This window comes from Canis aureus, chromosome X (genome assembly GCF_053574225.1).
Source record: "Canis aureus isolate CA01 chromosome X, VMU_Caureus_v.1.0, whole genome shotgun sequence".
NCBI lineage: Eukaryota > Metazoa > Chordata > Mammalia > Carnivora > Canidae > Canis > Canis aureus.
Window position 1 is genome coordinate 38,773,483 of NC_135649.1, and position 23,413 is coordinate 38,796,895.

General features: G+C 39.1%; 1 protein-coding gene and 1 pseudogene across 3 annotated transcripts in view; both read right to left on the reverse strand.

The window, feature by feature from the left end:
* RTL4 (retrotransposon Gag like 4) overlaps nucleotides 1-23,413 on the reverse strand; it is a 498,694-nt gene that overhangs the window by 399,737 nt on the left and 75,544 nt on the right. The window lies entirely within an intron of this gene.
* LOC144307942 (26S proteasome regulatory subunit 4 pseudogene) lies at nucleotides 12,884-14,256 on the reverse strand (annotated as a pseudogene).

Below are 23,413 nucleotides of genomic sequence, written 5' to 3' on the forward strand. Positions count from 1 at the left end.
CATTGTGCTATAAGGAGCCGAGCACATATATGCTTTTGGATGGTAGAGCTGATACCATGCATCTCTATATCCCTCAGGCCAAGCACATTGCCTGATACATAAAGCCTTGTGGAGTGAATGAAACTCCCAAAGTAAACTATTAAGTCTTTGACGGGCAGGTTTAGAGCCTAGGTCTACCTCCCCCAGGGGACTATGACTTCTTAAAGGCACAAACTTTTCAGTACTTAGCGAAATAAAGGCACACAGTAAGTGCTTAATACATATTTTACTGAAATGGTAGACTCCACAAATACCGACAAACACCTACCAATTCACAAGTCTCTGCTTCAGGTTATCTCATACCAACAGACAAGATGTATTCAGGTTCTGTCCCAACCCTTAAGATGAAACCACACTCAGAGATAGGACAGCACACAAAAGACTATAGTAAAGTAACAGAGTGTGTAGTCAGACTTTAAGATATGTGAGAAGGTAAGGATCTGTATGAGCTGGGATACTGAGGCTCCATGGAAGTGTCTCTCTGGATGCTAGAGGACAGGATGTATTTATATAGTCACAAGAAAGGGGAGGAAGAAGAGTATTACAGATGTGGAGAACAATAGTGTCACAGGGATTGCCCCACAAAGAGGGACACACTCTGGATCACTGATGAGACTAATCTGGATGAAGTATATTTGGTGCAATGGGGAGAGAATGGCAGGTAGCTATGCAGAAGCAGATTACCACAGGTCTTGAATGACAAGCTGGGGGACTGAACATGCCTGGGGACAATGGAGAGCCCCCAGAGGTTTGTTCGACAAGGAATAAAGTGACAAAGTAAAGAAAGTGACAAAATGTTTGTCTTACCTTGTCTAGTCCATTATTAAATAGCCTATAAAAAACTGAGCTTCTGGATTTATTTGAATATAAGTACATTGGCATGAAGAGAGATATTTTCATAATTTCCCCTTGGATCTCATTAGAATATAAGATTAGTAATTTAACATGGCAATATTTGGGAAGATGGATGTCACATCTTAGATCAGCCACACAAGTTCAAAGTGGTACTCAGTAAGCCACTAAACTCTTCTGTGACTTTCTTTCAGGCTCTCAAATATGCCTATCCTGCATCTGGCTCCAATGGAGACTTACACACTGATGCTGAAATAATAAATGAGCAAAAGGTTCTACTCTTGCTTATAACTAAAATTGCTTATGATGGCTACAGTGAAGCTACTTCATATTTCTGCCTTAAAAAAACCTCATTAGAAGATGCTACAAATCGGGAAGCCTGGTGGCTCAGTGGTTGAGCACCTACCTGCCTTTGGCTCAGGTTGTGATCCTGGGGTCCTGGGGTAGAGTCCTGCATCAGGCTCCCTCTGGGGAGCCTGCTTCTCCCCCTGCCTATGTCTCTTGTCTCTGCCTCTCTCTTTGTGTCTCTCATAAATAAAATCTTTTTTTTTTTAAAGAAGATGCTACAAATCAATGTGACAAAGACAAAGACAGCAATAGAAAAATGGGCAGAGGACACAAAAAGGCAACACACAGAAAAGAAATACAGGTGACCAATAAGCCTTTAGTAAAGTAAAAATTTCAATGGTAATCAAAGAATGTAAATTAAAGCAAGAATGAAGTACCATATTTTTTCTAACAGATTGTTAAAGATTTGTAATATGGACAAATCTTTGTGACAGGAGTGAAGCATGCTGGTTAGTGTTACAATTGTGCAAATGTTTTGAAAGTCTGTCTGGCTATACATTTCAAAGACCTTCAAAATGCATACTCTTTGACCCAGTGTTTTCATTCCTAGGAATTGACTCTCAGGAAATTATCTGAGAATGACAAAAAAATTTAGCTACAGACAGATTAATTACGTTATTATTTCTAACAATAAAAATAAATACAAACAATGTATATGTCCAACAATTGAAGAGTTGTTAAATGATATCTTAGTCTGTCCACAGTAGATACTATGCAGCCATTGAAAATGCCATAGAGGAAATATATAATGACATGGTAAGATGGCCATCATATATCATTAAGTGGGAAAACATCATATAGAATCTAGTTATATTTGGTTAAAAAAAATTCTACCTGTGTGTGGATGTACATATGTATGTGCATGTGTGTGTGCATATATGTGTGTGGGGGTATACATAATGATTTTCATAGTATGTGAAGAAAAAGAGAAGACCAAAAATGGTACATGCCAACATGTTAGTAGTCATTTCTCAGTGGTGAGACTGCAAGTCCTTATTACCTTCTTTTTGCTTGTCTGTATTCTACATTTTACATAATAAATATTACTTGTATTTCTAAAGGACTATTTTAAAAAATCACATTAGGTATCTAATAAATGTTTCTTTAAAAATGGCTTGTTTTTGGGCAGCCCCGGTGGCTCAGCGGTTTGGTGCTGCCTGCAGCCCAAGGCGTGATCCTGGAGACCCGGGATCGAGTCCCACATCGGGCTCCCCACATGGAGCCTGCTTCTCCCTCTGCCTGTGTCTCTGCCTCTTGCTCCTCTCTGTGTCTCTCATAACTAAATTAAAAAAAAAATCTTAAAAAAAAGAGTCTAAAAAAAAAAAGGCTTGTTTTGGCAGCCCAGGTGGCTCAGTGGTTTAGCACCACCTTGAGCCCAGGGCCTGATCCTAGAGACCCAGGAACAAGTCCCATGTCAGGCTCCCTACATAGAGCCTGCTTCTCCCTCTGCCTGAGTGTCTCTCTCTCTCTCCCTCCTTCTCTCTCTCTCTCTCATAAATAAATAAAATCTTTTTTTTTAAATGGCTTGTTTTTTTTTAAAAAAGACATGAGCTCATTTAGAAGCATTTTTGGTATAGGCTGAGATTATGAGGACTTCTTGTTTTACCAAAGGCAGGCAGTTTCCTTTCAGCATTGGATGCCAGGGCCAAATGCTATTCAAGTTGCCTTTCAAGGCAGCCACCTCAGAAGCAGTGCATCATGGCAGGTAGGCCCAGGCTAGTGTGGTAAAACCAAGAGAAGTCACAAGAGCCATGGGGCCACAGGGAAGCTAGGGTCGAGTTCAGGGCAGTCAAGAGGTGCCATGGATCCAGAAGGAATGGGCGAAAGGCAAGATCTTAGCAGGGGAGCCTGGCAAAGATTAGTTTTTACAGCACCAAACAGTGCTGAAGCATAATGGTGGGAGCAAAGTCTGCATTTAAGGGGAGGCCCAGAGCAAAGGCTTCAAATCAGGCAAAAAAGAATAACTGAAGAGGAGAAATTGTTGGAAAAAACCAGGGACAGCAGCAGTAGATGAGGGCATGAGTGTTGAGGCTTTCTATGCTAGGTTTAAGCAGCCCTCCTGGCATGGTGTGATTGTTTCCCTAGTGCATCTACATAGAAGTAGAATGACAGGTGTTAGGTCTTGAGGAGCTTCCAATTCAGTAGCATTTCCTTTCCTCACTTAGGTTACCAATAACAAGATTTTTGGTTTTTTTCATTTTGAAAATAAGGAAAATATTAAGAAAGATATTATTAAGAAATAAAGTTGACACTAAAGAATGTGTTTATATCTGCAGCCAAGTATATTTTCTCTTTTTAAAACCAAATTTACCCCCCTTCAAGTCATAAGCAACACTGGAAAGTAAAACATACATCCCAGAGAAGTACAGGAAGACAGGTGCTTGACCTCATCCTAGCCTCCCAAGAGGAAGAAGGAAAAGGGCTGGACTTCACCAATTCAGTCTGGCTTCCAAACTCACCAATAAAATTAATCACTTATTCTCCCCCTGGAGAAGAGTGAGTGAAGGAGCAGAGAGAAGCCAAAAGTGCAACACTAATGGGACTCCCTCAGTGTGAAATGAGATATCCAAAATGAGGAGGAAGCATGCCCTCACTAACAGCAAGATCATACGATCTAAACATCTTCAGTTTGACTAGACACTGGCAAATAGTTCATTAAAAATTCTGTGCCAATTTGCACTCCATTTTCTTCACATTCACATTTGGAATCATCAGACTTTTAAAAGTTTGCCAATGTGATAGGTAAAAAGTGGTGACTGATTGTTTTCATGTGCATTTCCCTCCTAACTAGTGAAGATAGGCATGATTCTTTTGTCTTGTTTTGTTTTTATTTAAATCCTAGTTTGTTAAAAATAATAATAATAATAATAAAAAGCCTGGATGGCTCAATCAGTTAAGTAACTAACTCTTGATTTCAGCTCAGGTCATGATCTCAGGGTCATGAAATCATGCCCACCCCCCACCCACTTTCAGGTTCCATGCTGGGCATGGAGCTTAAGATTCTCTCTCTCCCGCTGCGTCTTCCCCCTCCTCCCTCTCTCTCTCTCTCTCTCAAAATAGATAAATAAATTAATTAATTAAGATACAGTGTAATATTGGTTTCAGGGGTACAATTTAATGGTGATTCTTAGCCATTCAGATTTTCTCTTCTGTGAATTGTGCACTTATACATTTTAAATTTTAATTTTTCTAATCAGGTTTTTCTAATCTAATAGCCTTTTTCTTATATATGTGTATATGTTCCTAAAATATTCTGGATCATTTGTCAGCTAAATGCTCTGCAAACATCATACATTCTGGGAAGTGTCTTGATACACAGAAGACTTGACTTCAACGTATTCATCAATACTTTCCTTTATGGTTTGTCCTTCGTATGTTGTTTATGAAATCTTTCCCAGCTCTGAGGTTATATATTTGACTACACCAAAGTTGTAAAGTTTTGCTTTTTCTGTTTAAGCCTTTGTGAGGTCAAGTCTTCTGGTTACTAAAATGCAATATCCTTGTCTTTTTCTTCAGGACTACTTTTATTTCTTTAATTAAATGCTTTATAATCTTACAGTGTCTGTTACTTTTGTGAATGTATTTCTTTCCATCACATTTTTCTAAATTTAATTACTAGCGTATAAATATTCCTTGATTTTTTGTTTTTGTTTTTGTTTTTTAAGAGAGGGAGCAGGGAAGGGCAGAGGGAAGGAGAGAGAGAATCTCAAGGCTCCATGACGGCCCCAGGGGGAAGAGGGAGTTGAGCTCCATCTCATGACCCTGAGATAATGACCTAAGATGGAATCAAGAGTCAGACACTCAACCAACTGAGCCACCCAGGCACCCCTCCCTTGATTTTTTAAAAATATTTATCTTGTATCTAGATCACTTATTGAACTCTCTTATTGGTAATAATAGCTTACCTGTACAATATATTGTTCCTTTTATTACTAGACAGTGTCCTCTTTTAACACTGTTAATGTTATTTGGCTTAAGCTCTATTTTTGTATGATACTAATTTTGCCATACTAGCTTTGCTTCTGCCTAGTATTTGCCTCATTTGTATTCTTCTTTCCTTTATTTTCATTCTGTTTATTTCTCTTAAGCTTGTCTCTTATAATGTGTAAATAGGTGCTTTTTGTTATTTTTATTTTGTTTTGCACTCCTTCTTAATTTTTTTAAGTCAATTTGCCAACATATAACACCCAGTGCTCATCCCATCAAGTGCCTTCCTTAGTGCCTGTCACCCAGTCACCCCACCTCCTTCAACAATCCTTTGTTTCCCAGAGCTAGGAGTCTTTCATGGTTTGTCTTCCTCTCTAATTTTTCCCCACTCTGTTTTCCTCCTTTCCCTTATAAGCCCTTTCACTATTTCTTATATTTCACATATGAGTGAAACCATATGATGGTTTTCCGTCTCCGATTGACTCATTTCACTCAGCATAATACCCTCCAGTTCCATCTACATCGAAGCAAATGTGGGTATTCGTCAACTGTGGGTATTCGTCCTTTCTGATGCCTGAATAATATTTCATTGTATATATACCACATCTTCTTTATACTTTCATCTGTTGAAGGACATCTTGGTTCCTTCAACAGTTTGGGTATTTTTGACATTGCTGCTATGAACATCGGGGGCTTTTTGTTATTTTTAATTTAGTCCAATAGGTCCTGTCTTATGAAAGTTTTGTTTAATTTATATTGGTTGCAATTAATGATTTTTTCCCTGCTTTTGACATTTTTCATTTTATTAAACTTTGTAATTTGGCTTTTCTGTTTGTCGATTCCTACTTTTTGTTGAGTTTCTTTATTTCATTTTCCCTCTGTTGGTTGGAAATTATAACATATATTTTTTAGTGAGTATCTTTACATTTTTAACAAACGTGAACTAGAGACTTCTGTATACAGCATCTTCATCCTCCTTTCAAACAATACTGAACATCCACATATTTCCTCTGATTGGGTTCTAGAGTTTTAGTTAGATCTTCTATTATAAATGCACAAGTGTTATTTTATAGTTTATAGTTAATTAAATAACCATCATATTTTAGTGTTTTGTCTTCATCATTGCTGCTTGTACCCTATGCCTTCCTTCTGGGTTGACTTCCTATTTGACAAAAAAAAATCTTAAGTAATATTGTATGTCCACTACACTTTAATTAAAATTTCTTTTAAATGCAAATAAAGTAATTCTTTTTGTATTCTAAGATTTTATTTTTTTTTAGATCAGTTTTTGGTTCACAGAAAAATTGAGAGGAAGGTACACAGACTTCCCATATGGCCTCTGACCCCACACATGCAACCTCCCTCATTACCAACATCCTTCTCCAATGTGGGACATTTGTTAAAATTGATGAACCTACATAGACACATCCTTATCACTCAAAGTCCATAGTTTACATTAGGGTTCATTTATGGTGCTGTTCATTCTATGGATTTGGACAAAAGTATAATGAGATATACCTGTGACTATAGTATCACACAGACTATTTTCACTGCCCTAAAAATCTGTTTTTCTTCTTCATCTCTCCCTCCCCACTAACTCCTAGCAAAACCAATGATCTTTTTACTGTCTTTATAGTTTTGCCTTTTCCATATTGTCATATACATGGAATTATATGGAGTATAACTTTTTCAGATTGGCTTCTTTCACATAGTAATATGCATTAGGAATTTTCCATGTCTTTCATATCTTGATAACTCATCTATTTTTAGTTCTAAATAATATTCCATTGTATGGATGTACTATGGTTTATTTATCCACTCACCTACTAAAGGATGTCGTGGTTGCTTCCAAGTTCTAGCAATCATGAATAAAGCTTCTATAAACAATTGTGTTCAGGTTTATGTGTGCAGTTAAGTTTCCAATCATTTGGATAAATACGGAGTGTGATGGCTGGATCATGTTAAAAGCATGCATAGTTTTGCAAGAAACAACCAAAACATCTTCTAAAGTGGCTGTACCATTTTGCAATCCCACAAATAATGAATGAAAGTTCCTGTTGTTCAACATCCTCAGCAGTATTTGGTATTGTCAGCATTCTTGAATTTTGCCATTCTAATGTGTATGTGGTGATATCCCATTGGGTTTTTTTTCTTATATTCCATTGTTTTAATTTTCATTTCCCTGATGATATATGATGTGTCACATCTTTTCATATGATCTTTACCATCTATATATCTTCTTTGATGAGGTCTTTGTTAAGATCTTGGCTACATTATTTTTTAAATTGTTGAGCGTTAAGAGTTCTTTATGTATTTTGGATAATAGTCCTTTTTCAGACATGTCTTTTGTAAATATTGTATTCTAATCCATGCCTTGTCTTTTTATTCTCTTGATAGTGTATTTTGCAGAGCAGAAATTTTTTGTTTTAATGAGGTCCGGTTTATCAATTAGTTATTTCATAGTTCTTCAGGTGGTTCCTTTGGACAAACTGAATTTTCTCATTGTTGGATTCAATTTGCATTGGTGTTGTATACAAAAAGGCATCACCAAACCCAAGATCATCCAGGTTTTCATCTATGTTATTTCCAGGAATTTTATGGTTTTGAAATTTACATTTAGGTCTGTGATCAATTTTGAGTTATTATTTTTTTTGTGTGAAGAGGATGTGGTCCATGTCTAGATTCATTTTTTTGCATATCAATGTCCAATTGTTACAGTACCATTTTTGGAAAAGAAAATCTTTGCTTCATTCTATTTCTGTTAATCCTTTGTGAAAGATCAGTTGAGTATATTTATGTGGGCTTATTTCTGGGTTCTCTATTTTGTTCTATTAATTTACTTGTTTATTTTTTCCAATAATGCATTGCTTTGATGATTCAAGTGCCATAATAAGTCTTGAAGTGAGGTGGTATCAGTTCTTCAATTGTCCTTCTTCAATATTGAGTCCTTCATTCTCATTCTTTTATCTCTCATTATAAACCTTAGAATCAATTTTCTGTATCTGTTGATATTATCATGTAATTTTTCTTCTTTAGCCTATTGATGTGATAAATTACATTGATTTTTCAATGTTGAATCAAACTTGTATACCTTGGATAAACCCCGCTTGGTTGTGGGATATAATTCTTTTTATACATTCTTGGATTGAATTTGCTAATATTTTGTTGAAGATATTTGTATGTATGTTCATGAGACGTGTTGGTCTGTAGTTTTCTTTTATTGTAATATATTTGTCTTGTATTGACATTAGAATAATGCTGGTCTCATAGAATGAGGTAAGAAATATTCCCTCTGCTTCTTCTTCTGAATGGGGTGTAAAGAATTGGTATAATTTTACCAGTGAGCCCATTTGGACCTGGTGCTTTCTGTTTCAGAAGATGATAATTTTTTATTCAATTCCTATTTTAGATATAGAACTATGTAAATGGTCTATTTCTTCCTGTGTGAGGTTTGAAAGACCATATTTTTCAAGGAATTCGTCCATGTTATGTCATCAAAAGTTATGAGCAAAAACATTCATGGTATTTATTTATTATCATTTTAGTGGTCCATGGGATCTCTAGTGATGTCTCCTCTCTCATTTGATACCAATAATTTTTGTCACCTCTCTTTTTTCCTTAGAATGCCCAGAGGCTTTTTTATTATATCAATATTTTCAAATAAGCAGTTTTAGGTTTCATTGACTTCCTATATTTTTTAAATTTCATTGATTTCTGTGCAGGTTATTATGATTTCTTTTCTTCTGCCTACTTTAGATTTAATTTTCTTTTCTTTTTCTGGTTTCTTAAGGTGGAAGCTTAGTTGTTGATTTTAGCTCTTTCCTCTTTTCTAATATATGCATTCAATGCTATAAATTTCCTTGATGGAATTGCTTTCATTGCATCACACAAATTTTGAAAAGTTGTGTTTTCAATTCCATTTATTTAAAATTATATCCTAACTTCTTTGAGATTTTTCTTTGATCCATGTATTATTACAAGTGTTTTGCTTAATCTGCACATATTTGGGGGTTTTCCAATTGGCTTATTTTATTGATTTCTTATTTAATTCCATTGTGGTCTGAAAACATTGAATAATTTTTATTCTTTTATACTTGTTCAGGTGTGTTTATGGCCCAGAATGTGTTCTACCTTGCTGAATGCTCCAATGTGAGCTTCAGAAGGTGTATTCTGCTGCTGTTGGATGAAGTAATCTATACACATTTATAAATGTCCACTAATTGATCATGTGGTTGGGCTCAACTACATCCTTAATGATTTTCTGCTAGCAGGGTTTTGTCCATTTCCGGTAGAGTAATATTGAAGTCTCCAACTGTAATAGTGTATTCATCTATTTCTTCTTGCAGTCCTAACAGTTTCTTTTTTGTATATTTTTTTCTACTGGAATTCGATTTGCCAACACATAGTATAAAACACAGTGCTCATCCCATCAAGTGCTGCCCTCAGTGCCCATCACCCAATCACGCCATCCCTCCACCCACCTCCCCTTTCACTACCCCGTGTTTGTTTCTGAGAGTTAGGAGTCTCTCATGTTTTATCACACTCTATGATTTTTTCCACTCATTTTCTCTCCTTTCCCGTATCATCCCTTTCACCAGTTTTTTATTCTCCATATGAGTGAAACCATATAATGATTGTCCTTCTTCAATTGATGTACTTCACTCAGCATAATACCCACTGTTCAATCCACATCAAAGCAAATGGCGGGTATTCATTGTTTCAAATGGCTGAGGAATATTCCATTGTATGCATATATCACATCTTCTTTATCCATTCATCTTTTGATGGACACTGAGGCTCCATCCACAATTTGGCTATTGTGGACATTGCTGCTATAAACATTGGGGTGCAGGTGACTCAGCGGTTCACTGCATCTGTATCTTTGGGGTAAATCCCCAGAGGTGCAATTGCTGGGTCGTAGGGAAGATCTATTTTTAACTCTTTGAAGAACCTCCACACAGTGTCCCAGAGTGGCTATACCAGTTCACATTCCCACCAACAGTGCAAGAGAGGGTTCCCCTTTCTCCACATCCTCTCCAACATTTGTTGTTTCCTGTCTTGTTAATTTTCACCATTCTCACTGGTGTGAGGTGGTATCTCATTGTGGTTTTGATCTCCCTGATGGCCAGTGATGCAGAGCATTTTCCAATGGGCTTGTTGGTCATGTGTATGTCCTCTTTGGTGAAATTTCTTTTCATCTCTTTCACCCATTTCATGATTGGACTGTTTGTTTCTTTGCTGTTGAGTTAAATAAGTTCTTTATAGATCTTGGATACTAGCCCTTTATGTGATATGTCATTTGCAAATACCTTCTCCCATTGTATAGGTTGTCTTTTAGTTTTGTTGACTGTTTCTTGTGCTGTGCAGAAGCTTTTTTATCTTGATTAAGTTGCAACAGTTCAATTTTGCTTTTGTTTCCCTTGCCATCATTGGTGTATCTTGCAAGAAGTTGCTGTGGCCAAGTTCAAAAAGGGTGTTGCCTGTGTTCTCCTCTAGGCTGTGGATAGATTCTTGTCTCTCAGTTAGATCTTTTGTCTATTTTGAGCTTATCTTTCCATATGGTATAAGAGAATGGTCCAGTTTCATCATCTTTGTGCATATGGCTGTCCAATATTCCGAGTACCATTTATTAAAGAGACTGTCCTTTAACCAGTGGATATTCTTTCCTGCTTTGTCAAAGATTGGTTGAGCATAGAGTTGAGGGCCCATTTCCGGGTTAGCTATTCAGTTCCATGGATCTAGGTGTCTGTTTTTGTGCCAGTACCACACTGTCTTGATGATCACAGCTTTGTAGTACAACCTGAAAACTGGCATTGTGATGCCCCTGGCTCTGGTTTTCTTTTTCAATATTCCCCTGGCTATTCGGGGTCTTTTCAAATCCCACACAACAATTGAGATTATTTGTTCCAACTCTCTGAAGAAAGTCCATGTAGTTTTGATAGGGATTGCATTGAACATGTAAATTGCCCTGGGTAGGATAGACATTTTCACATTATTAACTCTTCCAATCCATGAGCATGGAATATTTTTCCATCTCTGTGTCTTACTCAATTTCTTTCAGAAGTTTTCTGTAGTGTTTAGGGTATAGATCCTTTACCTCTTTGGTTAGGTTTATTCCTAGGTATCTTATGCTTTTGGATGCCATTGTAAATGGGACTGACTCCTTAATTTCTCATTCTTCAATCTCATTGTTAGTGTATAGAAATGCCACTGACTTCTGGGCATTGATTTTGTATCCTGCCACACTGCTGAATTGCTATGAGTTCTAGCAATCATGGCGTGGAGAATTTTGAGTTTTCTATATATAGTATCATGTCATCTGTGAAGAGGAAGAGTTTGATTTCTTCTTTGCCAATTTGAATGCCTTTAATGTCTTTTTGTTGTCTGATTGCTGAGGCTAGGACTTCTACTATTATGTTGAATAGCAGTGGTGAGAGTGGAATCCATGTCGTGCTCCTGATCTTAGGACAAAGGCTCTCAGTGTTTCCTCATTGAGAATGATATTTGCTGTGGGCTTTTCATAGATGGCTTTTAAGATGCTGGGGAATGTTCCCTCTGTCCCTACACTCTGAAGAGTTTTGATCAAGAATGGATGCTGTATTTTGTCAATTGCTTTCTCTGCATCTATTGAGAGGATCATATGATTCTTGTTTTTTCTCTGATTGATATGATCTATCACGTTGTTTTACGAGTGTTGAACCAGCGTTGCAACCCGGGGATAAATCCCACATGGTCATGGTGAATAATCTTCTTAATGTATTGTTGGATCCTATTGGCTAGTATCTTGTTGAGAATTTTTTGCATCTGTGTTCATCAGGGATATTTGTCTATAATTCTCCTTTTTGGTGGGGTTTTTGTCTGGTCTTGGAATTAAGGTGATGCTGGCCTCAAAAAACGAGTTTGGAAGTATTCCATCCCTTTCTATCCTTCGGAATAGCTTTGGTAGAATAGGAATTGTTTCTTCTTTAAATTTTGATAGAATTCTCCTGGGAAGCCATCTGGCCCTGGACTTTTGTGTCTTGGGAGGTTTTTGATGACTGCTTCAATTTCCTCCCTGGTTACTGGCCTGTTCAAGTTTTCTATTTCTTCCTGTTCCAGTTTGCTAATTTCTGGTTTTCCAGAAATGCATCCATTTCTTCTGGTTGCCTAACTTATTGGCATATAGCTGCTCATATACATTTTTAAAATCGTTTGTATTTCCTTGGTATTGGTTGTGATCTCTCCTCTTTCATTCATGATTTTATTGAGTTGCCTTTTTTCTTTTAACTAAGGCTGGGTAATGGTTTATCTATCTTATTAATTCTTTCAAAGAACCAACTCCTGGTTTTCTTGATCTGTTCTACAGTTCTTCTAGTCTCCATTTCATTGAGTTCTGCTCGAATTTTTATTATCTCTCTTCTTCTGCTTGGTGTAGGTTTTACTTCTTCTTTCTCCAATTCCTTTAGGTGCAAGGTTAGCTTGTGTATTTGAGTTTTTTTCCAATTTTTTGAGGGAGGCTTGTATTGCGATGTATTTCCCTCTCAGGACGGCTTTTGCTGTATCCTAAAGATTTTCTTTTTTCTTTTTTCTTTTTTTTTGAGGGGGAGCCCGCTTTATTGGGGACAGACCACTGCACATGACCCATAGAGAAAGGCAGGCTAGGGGGTGTCCTACGCATCAGGCGCAAAAAGGTACACGGGATGTTTTGCTAAGAAAGATCAACTGGAACATGGTTTCCTCCAGGGGCATCCCCCACCTCCTCCCTCAGAGGGGTCAGGACATGCCCAACCATCTCCTTGAAGGTAGCTCTGGTCCGCTAGAGATACAGTCCCTCGGGGATGCCCTCTTGTTTTTTTATAAAGAACATTTTCTTTAGATTTCTTGAAATCTTCATTTGTTACTTTCATCCGACGTTCTCTCAAGGCCATCAGACCTGCCTCTGTGCAGATGGCCTTGATGTCAGCACCAGAGAGGTCATCCTTAGCCATGATCATCGGCCAGTGCCATCCTGCTTGTGTGGATCTGAAAGATGCGCTTCTTAATCTTTTCATCAGGCAGGGGGAACTCAATCTTCCTGTCAATGCGGCCTGGTCTGATAAGTGCTAGATCCAAGGTTTCTATCTGGTTTGTGGCCATGATGACCTTCACATCACCCCTTGAATCAAATCCATCCAACTGGTTCAACAGTTCCAACATTGTTCATTGAATTTCCCTCTCCCCACCAGAATTTGAGTTGTATCTTTTTGTTCCAATGGCATCAATTTCATCAATAAACACGATGGATGGTGCATGTTCTTCTGCAACTCGAAATAATTCCCGAACGAGTTTGGGCCTGTTGCCTAGGTACTTTTGAATAAGTTCAGAGCCAACCACTCTCAAGAAAGTGGCTGAGGTTTGGTTTGCTACTGCTTTGGCTAATAAGGTTTTACCTGTGACGGGCGGACCATAGAGAATGACCTCCTTTGGGGTCATAATGTTCAGGATGAGTGAGAGGAAGCTCCACGGATTCCTTAGTTTCCTGGAGTTGGTTGTCCAACATCCCGATATCAGCATAGGCTTCGTGGGGGGCCTTTTCTACCTTCATTGCTGTGACCAAGGGATCCGTGTCATCCATGAGTACCTCTATGACAGCATGCACCTTGTGGTTGAGCAGGACGGAGCAGTCTGGTTCCAGCAGATCCTTCTCTACAAAGGAAAGAATGCTGACATAGTGTTCTGAACCCACAGATGTAGACACGATGGCATGATTGTCATCAATGATTTCTTCCAAGGTTCCTACTGACATTGGGGTCCCCCTCAGATCATCCACCTTAGATCTTTCCTCCTCTTGCTTTTCTTCTAAAGGTTTCATTTGTTCCTTATTTCTAATTAATTCTTCCTCCGAGAAGATAGTATTTAATTCTCTCTAACTTCAATAATTTTAACCAGCATTGAGTGTGAGGTGTCACCAGTGGAAGCTTGCTCACAGCATCTGGTCCCTTTGTTTTCTTCTTTGTCCCCACTCTGGTTGGTATGGGAGGTTCATATTTCTTTTGCTTGTCCTTGTCATCCTTCTTGCCACCTCCAGGGACATGACCACCACTCTGACTTTGACCCATCTTGCTTCAGCCGCTCAAAACCCCCAAAGATTTTCAACAGTTGTATCTTCATTACCATTAGTTTCTATGAATCTTTTTAATTTTTCTCTAATTTCCTGGTTGACCCATTCATCTTTTTGTAGGATGATCTTTAACCTACACATGTTTGAGTTACTTCCAAATTTCTTCTTCTGATTGTGTCTAGTTTCAAAGCACTGTGGTCTGAAAACATGCAGGAGACAATCCCAATCTTTTGGTATCAGTTGAGACCTGATTTGTGACCCAGTATGTGATCTATTCTGGAGAAAGTGCACTTGAGAAGAATGTGTATTCAGTTGCGTTCGGATGGAAAGTTCTGTAAATATCTGTGAAACCCATCTGGTCCACTTTGTCAATTAAAGCCCTTGTTTCTTTGGTGATATTGTGTTTAGAAGATCTGTCATTTGCATAAAGCTCCATGTTGAAGTCTCCTACTATTAGTTTATTATTATCTAAGTATGTCTATACTTTGGCTATTAATTGATTGATATATTTGGCATCTCCCACAATAGGGGCATAAATACTCATGATTGTTAGGTCTTCTTGTTGGATAGACCCTTTAAGTATGAGACAGTGCTCCTCTTCATCATTTACTACAGTCTTTGAGATAAACTTTAATTTATCTGATATGAGGATTGCTACCCCAAGCTTTCTTTTGAGGACCATTGGAAAGGTAAGTGGTTCTCTAACCTTTCATTTTCAGGCTGGAGGTGTCCTTAGATCTAAAATAAGTCTCTTGTAGACAGCAAATAGGTGGGTCTTGCTTTTTTATCTAGTCCAAAACCCTGCATCTCTTGATGGGATCATTTAGCCTGTTTATGTTCAGAGTAACTATTGAAAGATATGAATTTAGTGTCATCGTAATACCTATTCAGTCTCTGTTTTTGTGGGTTATTTCTTTGAGCGTCCTCTTCTTTTACAGAGTCCCCCTTAATATTTCTTTTTTTTTAATTTTTTTTTATTTATTTATGATAGTCACAGAGAGAGAAAGAGAGAGAGGCAGAGACATAGGCAGAGGGAGAAGCAGGCTCCATGCACCGGAAGCCCGATGTGGGATTCGATCCCGGGTCTCCAGGATCGCGCCCTGGGCCAAAGGCAGGCGCCAAACCACTGCGCCACCCAGGGATCCCCCCCTTAATATTTCTTGCAGAGTTGTTTTAATGGTGACATATTCTTTCAGTGTCTGCCTATCTTGGAAGTTTTTTATCTCTCCTTCTATTCTGAATGAGAGCCTTGCTGGATAAAGTATTCTTGCCTGCATGTTCTTCTCATTTAGGACCCTGAATATATCCTGCCAGCCCTTTCTGGCCTGCCAGGTGTCTGTGGAGAGGTCTGCTGTTAATCTCATATTTCTCCCCATATAAGTTAGGGATCTCTTGTCTCTTGCTGCTTTAAGTATTTTCTCCTTATCTTTGATTTGTAATTTTCACTATTAAATTTCAAGGTGTTGAATGGCTTTTACTGATTTGAAGGAGAGGACCTCTCTATCTCCTGGATCTGAATGCCTGTTCCCCCTCCCCCCCCAAATTAGGGAAGTTCTCAGTTATGATTTGTTCAAATATGCTTTCTGGTGCACCGGCCATCTCGGCACCCTCTGGATCCTCAATTATACCTAGATTCTTCCTTCTGAGGCAATTGTTTATTTCCTTAACCTTTTCGCATGGTCTTTCAATTGTTTTTCTCTTTCCTCAGCTTCCTTCCTTGCCATCAACTTGTATTCTATGTCACTCACTCTTTCTTCCAGTTCATTAACCCTCGTCATTAGGACCTCCAGTTTGGATTGTGTATCATTTAATTGATTTTTAATTTAGGCCTGATTAGATCTAAATTCTGCAGTCATGAAGTCTCTTAAATCCTTTATGTTTTTTTTCCAGAGGCACCAGGAGCTTTATAATTGTGCTTCTGAATTGGCTTTCTGATATCGAATTGTAATCCAGATTCTGTAACTCTGTGGCAGAGAGTACTGTTTCTGATTCTTTCTTTTGTAGTGAGTTCTTCCTTCTAGTCATGTTGCTCAGTGCAGAGTGGCTGTATTGGTTACCTGAGTGATGAATATCAACCACGATCTAAGTAAATTTCACCCTAGATTATTCTGACGAGGTCGAAGACCAGAAAATAAAAACGAAAATCAGAGCAAAATAAAACAAAGCCACTAAAGTGAAAAACAAATTTTAAAACATAGTAGTAGGGAGGCAGAGCAAGATGGTGGAAGAGAATGGTCCTCAAGTCACCTGTCCCCACCAAATTACCTAGATAACCTTCAAATCATCCTGAAAACGTACGAATTCGGCTTGAGATTTAAAGAGAGAACAGCTGGAATACTACAGTGAGAAGAATTCACGCTTCTATCACGCTTCTGCCGGGGGGGGGGGAGAAATAAAGAAACAAAAGGCATCCAAGGGGGAGGCGACCCGCGAGGAGCCGGGCTAAGGCAATGTGGAGTGCCCCCAGGACAGGAGAGCCTCAGGAAAGCCCGTCCAGGAGAAGCAGGGGCTTCACCAATCTTCCCAGATGGAAAGGCGCTCGCAGGGTGTTGAAGCAGGATCCCAGGAGGGGCGGGGATGCCCTCAGGCTCTCTGGAACACTAACAGAGCACCTGTGCCCTGGGGAGAGCACGCCACACCCCGCGGCCGAGCTCCCTAAAGGGCTGCAGTACGTGCCCGGCTGTACCCGGGAGCAGCTCGGAGGCGGCTCACGTGGCAGCTCCACGGGGAGGGGGCTGCAAGGCCAAGAGCAGGATTCCAACAGTGCAGGCCCGGGAGCACAGGGAGCCGGGGACACAGCCCAGGATCCGGCCTCCCCCTGGGACAGGCAGAGGCCGGGAGGGCCACAGGACAGCAAGGACACTCCAGCCTACCATTGGCCCTGAGCTGAGCAGATCAGCGGCCCCCACCCCTGGAGCATCCAGGCCCCTGTGGACTGAGACCTCTGTAGTTACTACAGAAGCTGACTCCAGCTGCTAGTGTTGTTCCCCCTGGGGCCTCACAGTATAAACAACCCCCACTGAGCCTCACAGTGGCCTTGCAGGATAAACAGGTTAAACAACTCTCACTGAGCCCTGCACCAGGGTGGGGCTAAGCAGCTCCCCCAAGTGCTAACACCTGAAAATCAGCACAGCAGGCCCTCCCCCAGAAGACCAGCTAGACTTACAGGGGAAAAGCAAATTACTGACCAAGCAGCACTGGAAAGTTCCAGGGGAAGTCGTGGGATTTACAGTATACAGATTCAGAGGATACTCCCCCTTGTTTTTTGTTTTCGGTTTTTTGATTTCTGTTCGCTTCCCCACCTTTTTTCTTCTCTTCTCTTTTTTTTTCCTTCTTCTTTTTTTCTTTTTCCTTTTTCTTTTTCTTTTCTTCTTTCTTGTCTCTCTTTTTCTCCTTTTCCCAATACAACTTGTTTTTGGCCACTCTGCACTGAGCAAAATGACTAGAAGGAAAACCTTACCTCAAAAGAAAGAATCAGAAACAGTCCTCTCTCCCACGGAGTTACAAAATTTGGATTACAACTCAATGTCAGAAAGCCAATTCAGAAGCACTATTATAAGCTACTGGTGGCTCTAGAAAAAATCATAAAGGACTCAAGAGACTTCATGACTGCAGAATTTAGATCTAATCAGGCAGAAATTAAAAATCAATTAAATGTGATGCAATCCAAACTAGAGGTCCTAACGACGAGGGTTAACAAGGTAGAAGAATGAGTGAGTGACATAGAAGACAAGTTGATGGCAAAGAGGGAAAATGAAGAAAAAAAGAGAGAAACAATTAAAAGATCATGAGGATAGATTAAGGGAAATAAATGACAGCCTGAGGAAGAAAAATCTATGTTTAATTGGGGTACCCGAGGGTGCTGAAAGGGACAGAGGTCCAGAATATGTATTTGAACAAATCATAGCTGAAAACTTTCCTAATCTGGGAAGGGAAACAGGCATTCAGATCCAGTAAATAGAGAGATCCCCCCTAAAATCAATAAAAACCACTCAACAAGTCGATATTTAATAGTGAAGCTTGCAAATTCCAAAGATAAAGAGAAGATCCTTAAAGCAGCAAGAGACAAGAAATCACTAAGTTTTATGGAGAGAAATATTAGGTTAACAGCAGGCCTCTCCACAGAGACCTGGCAGGCCAGAAAGGGCTGGCAGGATATATTCAGGGTCCTAAATGAGAAGTACATGCAGCCAAGAATACTATATCCAGCAAGGTCTCATTCAGAATAGGAGAGATAAAGAGCTTCCAAGATAGGCAGACACTGAAAGAATATGTGACCACCAAACCAGCTCTGCAAGAAATTTTAATCCGGTTTCTTAAAATTCCTCTTTAAGAGGAAGTCCAATGGAACAATCCACAAAAACAGAGACTGAATAGGTATCATGATGACACTAAACTCATATCTTTCAATAGTAACTCTGAACGTGAATGGGCTTAATGACCCCATCAAAAGGCGCAGGGTTTCAGACTGGATAAAAAAGCAGGACCCATCTATTTGCTGCCTACAAGAGACTCACTTTACACAGAAGGACACCTACAGCCTGAAAATAAAAGGTTGGAGAACCATTTACCATTCACATGGTCCTCAAAAGAAAGCAGGGGTAGCCATCCTTACATCAGATAAACTAAAGTTTATCCGGAAGACGTTAGTAAGAGATGAAGAGGGACACTATATCATGCTTAAAGGATCTATCCAACAAGAGGACTTAACAATCCTCAATATATATGCCCCGAATGTGGGAGCTGCCAAATATTTAAATCAATTAAAAACCAAAGTTAAGACATACTTAGATAATAATACATTTATACTTGGTGACTTCAATACAGCGCTTTCTACAATTGATCAGTATTCTAAGCACAACATCCCCAAAGAAGCAAGACCTTTAAATGATACTCTAGACCAGATGGATGTCACAGATATCTACAGAACTTTACATCCAAACTCAACTGAATACACATTCTTCTCAAGTGCACATGGAACTTTCTCCAGAATAGACCACATACTGGGTCACAAATCAGGTCTTAACCGATATCAAAAGATTGGGATCGACCCCTGCATATTCTCAGACCATAATGCTTTGAAATTAGAAATAAATCACAAGAAGTTTGGAAGGATTTCAAACACGCGGAGGTTAAGGACCATCCTGTTCAAAGATGAAAGGATCAACAAGGAAATTAATGAAGAATTAAAAAGTTTCATGCAAACTAATGAGAATGAAGATACAACCATTCAAAATCTTTGGTATACAGCCTAAGCAGTCCTGAGGGGGAAATACATCGCAATACAAGCAGCCTTCCAAAAACTGGAGAAACACAAATACAAAAGCTAACCTTACAACTAAAGGAGCTAGAGAAAAAATAGCAAATAGATCCTACACGCAAGAGAGGAAGGGAGTTAATAAAGATTCGAGCAGAACTCAATGAAATAGAGACCAGAAGAACTGTGGAACAGAACAACAAAACCAGGAGTTGGTTCTTTGAAAGAATTAATAAGATAGATAAACCATTAGCCAGCCTTATTAAAAAGAAGAGAGAGAAGACTCAAATTAATAAAACCATGAATGAGAAAGGAGAGATCACTACCAACACCAAGGAAATACGAAAGATTTTAAAAACATTATGAACAGCTATATGCCAATAAATTAGGCAATCTAGAAGAAATGGACTCATTCCTGGAAAGCCACAAACTACCAAAACTGGAACAGGAAGAAATAGAAAACCTGAACAGGCCAATAACCAGGGAGGAAATTGAAGCAGTCATCAAAAACCTCCCAAGACACAAAAGTCCAGGGTCAGATGGCTTCCCTGGGGAATTCTATCAAACGTTTAAAGAAGAAACCATACCTATTCTAGTAAAGCTGTTCAGAAAGATAGAAAGAGATGGAGTACTTCCAAATTCATTCTATGAGGCCAGCATCACCTTAGTTGCAAAACCAGACAAAGAACCAACCAAAAAGGAGAATTATAGACCAATATCCCTGATGAGCACAGATGCAAAAATTCTCAGTAAGATACTAGCCAATAGGATATAACAATACGTTAAGAAGATCATTCACCATGACCAAGTAGGATTTATCCCCGGGACGCAACACTGGTTCAACACTCGTAAAACAATCAATGTGTTTCATCACATCATCAAGAGAAAAAACAAGAACAATATGATTCTCTCAATAGATGCAGAGAAAGCAATTGACAAAATACAGCATCCATTCCTGATCAAAACTCTTCAGAGTGTAGGGATAGAGGGAACATTCCTCAACATCTTAAAAGCCATCTACGAAAAGCCCACTGTAATTATCATTCTCAATGGGGAAGCACTGGGAGCCTTCCCCTAAGATCAAGAACAAGACAGGGATGTCCACTCTCACCACTGCTATTCAACATAGTACTGGAAGTCCTAGCCTCAGGAATCAGACAACAAAAAGAAATAAAAGTCATTCAAATTGTCAAAGAAGAAGTCAAACTCTCCCTCTTCGCAGATGACATGACACTCTACATGGAAAACCCAAAAGACTCCACCCCAAGATTTCTAGAACTCATACGGCAATTTGGCAGTGTGGCAGGATACAAAATCAATGCCAGAAGTCAGTGGCATTCCTATACACTAACAATGAGACTGAAGAAAGAAAAATTAAAGAGTCAATCCCATTTACAATGGCACCCAAAAGCATAAGATACCTAGGAATAAACCTAAGCAAAGAGGTAAAGGATCTATACCCTAAAAACTACAGAACATTTCTGAAAGAAATTGAGGAAGACACAAAGAGATGGAAAAATATTCCATGCTCATGGATTGGAAGAATTAATATTGTGAAAATGTTAATGTTACCCAGGGCAATTTACACGTTTATTGCAATCCCTATCAAAATACCATGGACTTTTTTCAGAGAGTTGGGACAAATTATTTTAAGATTTGTGTGGAATCAGAAAAGACCCCAAATAGCCAGGGGAATTTTTAAAAAGAAAACCATAGGGGATCCCTGGGTGGCGCAGCGGTTTGGCGCCTGCCTTTGGCCCAGGGCGCGATCCTGGAGACCCGGGATCGAATCCCACGTCGGGCTCCCGGTGCATGGAGCCTGCTTCTCCCTCTGCCTATGTCTCTGCCTCTCTCTCTCTCTCTCTGTGTGACTATCATAAATAAATAAAAATTAAAAAAAAAAAAAGAAAACCATAGCTGGGGGCATCACAATGCCAGATTTCAGGTTGTACTACAACACTGTGGTCATCAAGACAGTGTGGTACTGGCACAAAAACAGACACATAGATCAATGGAACAGAATAGAGAACCCAGAAATGGGCTCTCAACAATATGGTCAACTAATATTTGACAAAGCAGGAAAGACTATCCACTGGAAAAAAGACAGTCTCTTCAATAAATGGTGCTGGGAAAAGTGGACATCCACATGCAGAAGAATGAAACTAGACCACTCTCTTGTACCATACACAAAGATAAACTCAAAATGGATGAAAGATCTAAATGTGAGACAAGATTGCATCAAAATCCTAGAGGAGAACACAGGAAAACACCCTTTTTGAACTTGGCCACAGCAACTTCTTGCAAGATACATCCATGAAGGCAAGAGAAACAAAAGCAAAAATGAACTATTGGGACTTCATCAAGATAAGAAGCTTTTGCACAGCAAAAGATACAGTCAACAAAACTAAAAGACAACCTACAGAATGGGAGAAGATATTTGCAAATGACATATCAGATAAAGGGCTAGTACCCAAGATCTATAAAGAACCTATTAAACTCAACAGCAAAGAAACAAACAATCCAATCATGAAATGGGCAAAAGACATGAATAGAAATCTCACAGAGGAAGACATAGACATGGCCAAGAAGCACATGAGAAAATGCTCCACATCACTGGCCATCAGGGAAATACAAATCAAAACCACAATGAGATACCACCTCACACCAGTGAGAATGGGGAAAATTAACAAGGCAGGAAACAATAAATGTTGGAGAGGATGTGGAGAAAGGGGAACCCTCCTGCACTGTTGATGGGAATGTGAACTGGTTCAGCCACTCTGGAAAACTGTGTGGAGGATCTTCAAAGAGTTAAAAATAGATCTGCCCTACGACCCAGCTATTGCTCTGCTGGGGATTTACCCCAAAGATACAATGAAACACCGGGACACCTGTATCCCAATGTTTATAGCAGCAATGTCCACAATAGCCAACCTGTGGAAGGAGCCTCAGTGTCCATCGAAAGATGAATGGATAAAGAAGATGTGGTTTATGTATACAATGGAATATTACTCACCCATTAGAAACGACAAATACCCATCATTTGCTTCATTGTGGATGGAACTGGAGGTTATTATGCTGAGTGAAATAAGTCAATCGGAGAAGGACAAACATACATGGTCTCATTCATTTGGGGAGTATAAAACATTGTGAAAGGGAATAAAGGGGAAAGGAGAAAAAAAATGAGTGGGAATATCAGAAAGGGAGACAGAACATGAGGGACTCCTAACTCTGGGAGATGAACTAGGAGGCATGGAAAGGGAGGTGTGGGGGCTGGGAGTGACTGGGTGTCGGGCACTGAGGGGGGCACTTGACGGGATGAGCACAGGGTGTTATTCTATATGGTGGCAAATTGAATACCAATAAAAAATAAATTTATATATATATAAAAAGAAAAAATAAAACATAGTAGTAAAAAATAAAAGTCCAAGAATCCAAAGAAAAAGGAAAAAAAGAAAAAAGGTTAAAAGTAGAGAAAAAAGCAAAAGTAAAAAGAAAAAATAAAAGAGTTAAAATTGAAGAAAAAAATGGGCAGTACTGGGAGATGGTAGTTGTGAAAAAGTTGTAGCGGAGGTAGAATGTAATCTACCTTAGGGGTCCTAGAGGGTGATTCTCTTGGTTCTGAGTGTATTAAGTTCTGTATGTTAGAAGATGCTCAGTCCCAAATTTATATAAACCAGCAATACTTGTAAAGAGCCCTAACATTGACCACCAAAACATAAACGAGATAAAAGAGGGCGCAGAATGGGAATGATGAGAGAATCTCACAGAATGAACTAGCATAGTATACCACTTGGTTCTGGGTGCGTGCTGTTCATGTTTTAGAAGGTATTAACTCCGCCATTGTAGAACAATATGAGGCAGAGATAACAAAAAACCATATCTCGTATATCTCCCAAAATACAATTGAATAT